This window comes from Capsicum annuum, chromosome 4, assembly GCF_002878395.1.
Source record: "Capsicum annuum cultivar UCD-10X-F1 chromosome 4, UCD10Xv1.1, whole genome shotgun sequence".
NCBI classification, from domain to species: domain Eukaryota; kingdom Viridiplantae; phylum Streptophyta; class Magnoliopsida; order Solanales; family Solanaceae; genus Capsicum; species Capsicum annuum.
In genome coordinates this window covers 123,834,713-123,842,583 of record NC_061114.1, presented here as the reverse complement: position 1 = coordinate 123,842,583, position 7,871 = coordinate 123,834,713, and positions in this window count along the sequence as shown.

Here is a 7,871-nt window from a genome sequence, read left to right as displayed (position 1 = left end):
ACAACTCTAAAACTCTCTTGGTTACTTTATCTCATAAGTTGAACTAGAATTGGATAAGTTGTCAACATGAGTCTTTGAGGGATCGATATTCAGCTTTATTTAAGGCCACTGTATTAATTGGTGAAACCACGTACTGTCATGAACCAAATTGAGGGATAGGCCACGATGAGAATCCAAAAACCATGAAGGCCCGAGAGCCTTTCTCTAACTGAAAATCATATACACAATTCATATACTGTAAGGAAATGCGGAAAACAAACAGAAACATGGTCACTTTAATATTTCAACTAAGTAATGCATAAGTTCAATAAAACTCAAACCATCTACTACACATCTGGGAAATCTCTACTACAACTGAAAATGATAATTTGTTTGAAACTAGGACAAGGCCTCCAACCGGGCCGAAAACTAAAAATTATGACAAGTTTTATAACCAGGCCTTCCAAACTAAAGGAGGCTCACCAACTGCAAACTTCCAATAGACCAATCTATTGCTTAGCGGGACCCCGAGACTGTGCCTAAGATCTTGAAATATAGGGGGCCAATACAAATGTTCTGGTACATAGAACAATCTAAAAGCAAAATACATTTATATACAACATAGGTGAGAGCGTTTCATAAAAACACGTCATCTTAAAACATTTGAAAACACATGGGCATAATTTGATAAATTTCAAAACACTTTCTTGAAATTATCTACTCTTTATTTCTTTTCTGAGCCAGATGTTACACCCAAAAATATGTAATTTCATTGGAAATATGGAATCCGCCCATGATTCGGCGGCTAAGCCCCCAATCTAAGTTTGCCACAAGGATTGGATTATCCATAAGGGGGACACCCAAGATCACACAACAGTGTGCCAAAATCCCCAATCAAATCAATATTTCATGGTAGTGCAAAAGATTACAAAGCATGGCTTCAGACCATAGTCCAAATTTGGGATGAAATAAATAACGGTATACAATCACAAAGCAGGGTACCATAATCCCTTGTCGACAAATCACTGTTTCTAGAATAGAGTCTTTAAACTCATACTTTCTTTGGGTAACTATCTAACTCTCTTTAAGACTATTTTTAATTCTCTTATAATAAAACATGCATCATTCTTACAAACCACTCATTTTTTATTCTGTTAAGGGCAATTTTCAATGGGATATCATCATACCTTGACTTGCAAGTCATTTGTATCGTATCATTCCATAGACCTTCCCATTCAAACCATTTATGATGTTTTACATTAGATTTTCCAATCGACTTAATCACTTGACCACCAAAAACATTTAAACAATGCAAGGGAGTGCTTATTTCAAATCATGTGCAAACTTATGCAAAGATTCTCCCTTTTGAATATTTCAACACACGATCATCTATTCCTTTATAACAATCCATGCAACTCTTTCAATTATCACATTGAATATGTATAAACAATAAAACACCTCTCTTTCAATTCATAATCAATACCAAGTCCAAATCAATAGTAAAACACTTATTTCATACTTCTAAAGATGCAATTAACAATCAATAACATGTGAATTCAAGAGGTATCATATCAAAAGAGGGGTTTCATCATTCATTCTCTCGATTTAATCTTTGCAAAACTAAAAATCATATGTATACGTGATTATAGTTAAATTCTATAAAAATGGGTTCAAGATAAAGATTTACTTTCTTCAAACAAGTTCATGATACATACTATTCAAAACCATGTCAAAAACCCTATTTGTAAACATGATTATATATCTTTAAACTTAATAAAAACCATAAAACTTATGCCCAATGATTTTAGTATAGCCCCACGTACCTTAATGACGAAGAAATTGTGAAAAGATTGAACCTTTAAGATTGAATGCCCAAACCCTAAGTTGATTTTCTTATTTTGTGTTTAAGATGATGAGATTTGATAGGGTTAAAACATGTTTTAGGGACTTAAATACTATGTAATAATGTTTAGGAAAGGTTATAGGATGCAAAAAGACTTTGTTTCCCTTGAATTAACTCAAAATAGAGTTTCTACACCACTTGGACATAGGGTTTGCGGTGCCATCTCCATGGTAAACATTGAAGTTTATGGATCCAAGTATATGGAAAATATTAGTCTTTGCGGCGCCAACCTTATGGCCAACCTTTTCCAGTGTACGTTTGCGATGGTATGGCAATGCCTAGCCATTGCCTAAGCTCTAGTGTGCGAACCCAACTTAGTTTTAAGGTCCTTAAAAACTCACAACATCTCCCACTCATAAATAAATGATCTACCATTACTAAGGGGTCCCAAATAGAATTTTAGAATCTTCAAACGAGTTTTACAACTGTGGAATGTCACAATCGCACAACCTGGACAGTGCCCCACTCAAACACTCCTAACATTTATCTCCGCACTCGGATTAATGAATGGCCGGTGGCGTTAGAAATAAGACTTGAAGGGATTTAACTTGATATATAGTAACCAAATGAATCCTTATATACTAGAAGAAACAATCGCTGGAAGTTGACCAATGAAAAATCGTTAACTATAAATTAATCAATAGGAAAATGCTCAACTTAATTTTGAACTAGGAGATTCTCATGGTGTATATTCATCTCCAATGAAGTTTCCACACTAAGGAAAAATATAAGTCACACTTATTTCTAACTGTACACCATTGGATTCAGGTCCATATACATCAGAAAGATGATTCGACATTAGCCTAAAAGTGTGGGGTATTACATTATCTCCCCCTTGGGATCATTCATCCCCGAATGATGGGTAGGGACTTGTTGGAGTTCTAAAAGAATGGGATAAGAAATGTAACGTTGCATTGAACATTTTTCCTCAACAAAATATACAAAGACATCAAATAACTTCATGATAACCACTAGTTAATCATGTATGCACGAAACATTAGATAATAAGAAATGACATAGAGATGACCTTGGACATAAGTTCTAGGGATCAAGATCATCCAACATATGTTATGAGTTTATTTAGTGATCATAGGCCTGGTTTTCATTGGTACTAATCATAAAATAAGATTTCGCAGAAGATAGGGACAAAAACATTCTCCACCATACACTTTAAAACTAATAGACCTAAAACTTAGAGACACAACTCAACTATGCCCCAAACAATAAATATCTACTTCATCATTTCCAACTTACAATTCTTCCATAACATTTCTAACTATAAGAGTCTATGTCCAGCCACAAAATACTTCTATGTTGAAGCCTAACTCAGAGAAAAGAGGTGCTCGCTTAAGCTATGGGACCTCATGCTCTACATCCCTTTTAGAATATTACTTTACCTTATCAATACCATTAAACACCCCTGGGTTTGAATTCAGGAAGTACTAACCACATAGCCCTTTGGTTTGTGTTTTCATCAATCACAACATTCAAGCCTATCATTACTAGGCCCATTTCATGGATCACCCCACTAAGACCAGAAAAGTCAATCACTCCCACAAAATGTTTCGCCACATAACTCCTTCTTAACTATTTTACATAATGAAAGTTCATCTCATTCTTCTCCTTTCTCCTATAACCTTAGCTCAAGAAATCACATCAAAAGTTTTACCTCCAAGAATCTACTCCCCCACCTAACACACTACTATGCTTCTACAACCACTATCATACTAACATACGGAGGGTCATTAAGGGATCCGAGCATGAGCATCATGAATGGTAGAAAATTTAGGTACTACTTTATTTCACCATTTTCCTATTAGATCAAATTCACAGTCCTAGACTTGAGGACATATCCCCTCATCAAATCTATAACCATAACTCCCAACACAATAGGGTATCACCATACATATAAATGCTAAACTCCCTACCTTTTTAACCATGCTCTAAAGGGATTGCTTTCCAAGAATGCTACTCTTAATTTTTTTCTATCTTCTATAGTCGTCAACCTACAACTCATAGTTTCATGAGCATACTCATCCTCACTCCTTATTTTACAAGTTACCAACCTAAGCTATTTCAAATATTGTATCAGGTCCACTAATTCCTTCCCACAAAACACACATTAACAATCTTAAGCTACTATTTCCACCACTACACTCCACATCTTATTATCTAACAACACCAATCATATAAAGCATGCCAACACATACACATCATAGGAGAAAATATGTAACATACCCATAGCAACATCTGGTGAGGTATCTATATCCTGGTAGATAGATGAGGTATATAACTGGTTGCCACCACTACTGAAGCTGATGTAGTACCCTTAGAAAGAGGGGCTGCAGATGAGGCTTGGGACTTATCTACCCCTATATTCCCTTCAGCTAAAGGATAGTCTCCCTGAATGTGGCCCCCTTGATCACAAGAGTAGCAAGTCCATTTCTCAAAATAATACTTCCCAGGTTGGTTCCTCTTACAAATGCTACAATGAGGAAATAATCTAGCGGGTAGAGTCAAGATCCCCTAGGACTGGGTGCCATGGGCTCCAAGACTATCTGATAACTGGAACCGCTATTCACCCGAAGTCCTGGGTGCAAGTACCTTGCTAAAAACTAAGTATTACTATAAAACTTCTTTCTAGACCACCCATTTCCCGAATTACCATGTTGGTGGTGACTATTATTTTGATCTATAGACCTGGACCTCTAGACCTGCCTGTCTTTCTCCCTTACCTCTACCGGCTTTTTCATCTAACTTTAACCTATTATATGTGAATGGATAAGCTAGAGAAATCCCTATCTCTATTTAGCATTGCTCCTATGCATTCCAATACCATATTATCTGAGTGACCGGATGCAAACTTTCTCATGCGATCTATTATGTTACCCCACCAATTTTGGAGCATAATAGGACAACTGAGTGAACTTCAATGTATACTCTTTTACACTTATCTTTCTTTGTTTCAGGTTCACAAATTCTTCAGCCTTTGCTTTTCTCAATTCTTGGGGAAAGAAGTGATCTAGGAAGGCCTCTACAAACTCACCCCACATAGAAGGCTTATTATAACTACCCTTTGAATCCTTCCATTCATTATACCACTGATTGTCCACATCCTTCAGCTGATAGGCTGCCAACTAAACCCCTTCAACTTTATTCGCATACATAACTTTGAAAATTTTCTCCAGTTCATCAATGAACCCTTAGGGGTCCTTCTCAACATTTGTACCAGTAAACATAGATGGGTTCAGTCTCATGAATTGAACAACCTAATTAATCTCAGATGAACCAGACACAAACCCTATATCTTTAGATCGACCTGCTTGAGAAGCTATGAGCTGAGCAAGCATGTGCATAGACTATCAGAATTCAACATTTGAGACTTTTCTCTGGTAAGGCTAAGTATGGTTAGCTACAGAACGAGGAGCCCAAGGTGAACTAGTTTGAGTTGGACGGACTTATGGAGCAGAAATAAACTCTGGAGTACATGCTCTATTATGGGACTGCATCCCATGAGTAGGGTGGACATCCTCAACTTGAGTATTCTGTTCATTGGATCTATGGGGAGGCACGATCAATTTCTAAAAGATAGTAAATCATTGATTAGAAGACATTAGGAATCTATAGCATGAACTGTCATGAAAATAAGAGAGACATTCCTAAACACCTGGTAGCTTCCTACCTATAGATGTGGTGAGCTACATACCCATAAATGGGACTCTACCCGATAAGATTTTACAGACACCCTAGGACCATGAATCATGCTCAGATACCAAGTTTGTCATGAACTGAACTGAGGCCCATGCCGCGATGAGCTTCTCGAACCATGAAGGCCTAAGAGCCCTTATCTAACTGGAAATCATATACACAATTCATATACTATAAGGAAATGTACAAAATAAATAGAAACATGGTCACTTTAATATTTCAACTGAGTAATGCGACAAGTTCAATAAAACTAAATCCATCTACTACATATTTGTAAAATCTCTACTACAACTAAAATTAACAATCTATCTGAAACTGGGACAAGGCCCCCAGCTGGACCGCAAACTAAAAAGAATGACAAGTTTCATAACTAGGCCTTCCAATCTAAGGGAGGCTCACCAAATGCCAACTTCCAACAGACCAATCTACTGCTTAGCAGGACCTCGAGAGTGTGCCTCAGATCCTGAAATATAGGGGTTCAATACAAATGTACTGGTACGTAGAATAATTCAAAAACAAAATACATTTATATACAACATAGGAGAGAGCGCTTCATAAAAACATGTTATCTTACAACATTTCAAAACACATGGGCATAATTTTAAACATTTCCAAACAATTTCTTGAAATCATGACTCTAATCTTTATTTCTCTTCTGAGCTAGCTGATATACCCAAAAATCTATAATTCCACATGATGTATGGAATTCTCCCTTGACTCGGAGGCCATGCCCCTAATCCAAGTTTTCTACAAGGATTGGAGTATCCATAAGGGGGGACACGCAAGATCATACAGCAGGTGCCAAAATTTTCAATCAAATCAATATGTCATGGTAGTGCACAAGATCACAAAGCAAGGCTCTTGACCATAGTCCCAATTTGGGATGACAAAAATAAGGGTACACAAGATCACAAAGCAGGTACCATAATCCTATGTCGGCAAATCACAGTTTCTAGCATAGAGTCTTTCAACTCATACTTTCTTTAGGTAGCCATATAACTCTCTTTAAGCCTATTTTCAATTTACTTATAAGAAAACATGGATCATGCTTACAAATCACAGTTTTCTTATTCTGGTAAGGGAAATTCACAATGGGGTATCGTCATACCCTGACTTGTAAGTCATTTTTATTGTATCATTCCACGACCCTTCTCATTCAAACCATTTATAATATTCTGATTTAGATTTTTAAATTGACTTAATCACTTGACCGCAAAAATATTTAAACAGTGCAAGGGTCCTTCATGTGCAAACTTATGCAAAGATTCTCTCTTTTGAATATTTCAACACACGATGGTCGATTCCTTTATAACAATCCATGCAAATTTTTCAATTGTCACTTTCAATATTTTTAAACAAAAAAACGCCTCTCTTCAATTCATAATAAATTTCAAGTCCAAAACAACAGTAAAACACTTATTTCATGCTTCAAAATATACAATTAAACACCATAACATGTGAATTCAAAAGGTATCATTACAAGAGAGGAGTTTAATCATTTATGCTCTCAATTTAATCTTTGCAAAACTAAAAATGCATATGTATACATGATTATAGTTCAATTCTATAAAAAAGGGTTCAAGACAAATATTTACTTTTATCAAACAAGTTCATATACATACTATTCAAAACCATGTCGAAAACCCTCTTTGTAAACATAATTGTATATCTTTAAACTTGATAAAAACCATAAAACTTATGCCCAATGATTTTAGTATAGCCCCACATACCTTAATGATAAAGAAATTGTGAAAAGATTGAACCTTTAATCTTGAATGCCCAAACTCTAAGATGTTTTTCTTCTCTTGTGTTTTAGATAATGAAATAATGATTTTATAGGTTTAAAACATGTTTTAAGGACTTAAATATTGTGTAATTATTTTTATGAAAGGTTATAGGATGCAAAAAGACTTTGTTACCCTTGAATTAACTCAAAATAGAGTTTCTACATCACTTGGCCATAGGGTTTGCGGCGTCATCTCCATGGCAAACATTAAAGTTATGGCACCAAGTCTATGGAAAACATTAAGATTTGTAGCACCAACCTTTTGGCCAACCTGTTCCAGTGAACGTTTACAATGGTATAGCAATGCTTAGCCATCGATTAAGATCTAGTTTGCGATGCCAACTTTGTTTTGAGGTCCTTAAACACTCCCTACACCCTTCCACACATCAATACATGATCTAATATTAATATGGGGGTCCTAAAAAGCATTTTAGAAGCATATAAATATTGTTGTGACTACAGGGTGTCACAATTGTACAACCTGGATAGGGCCTC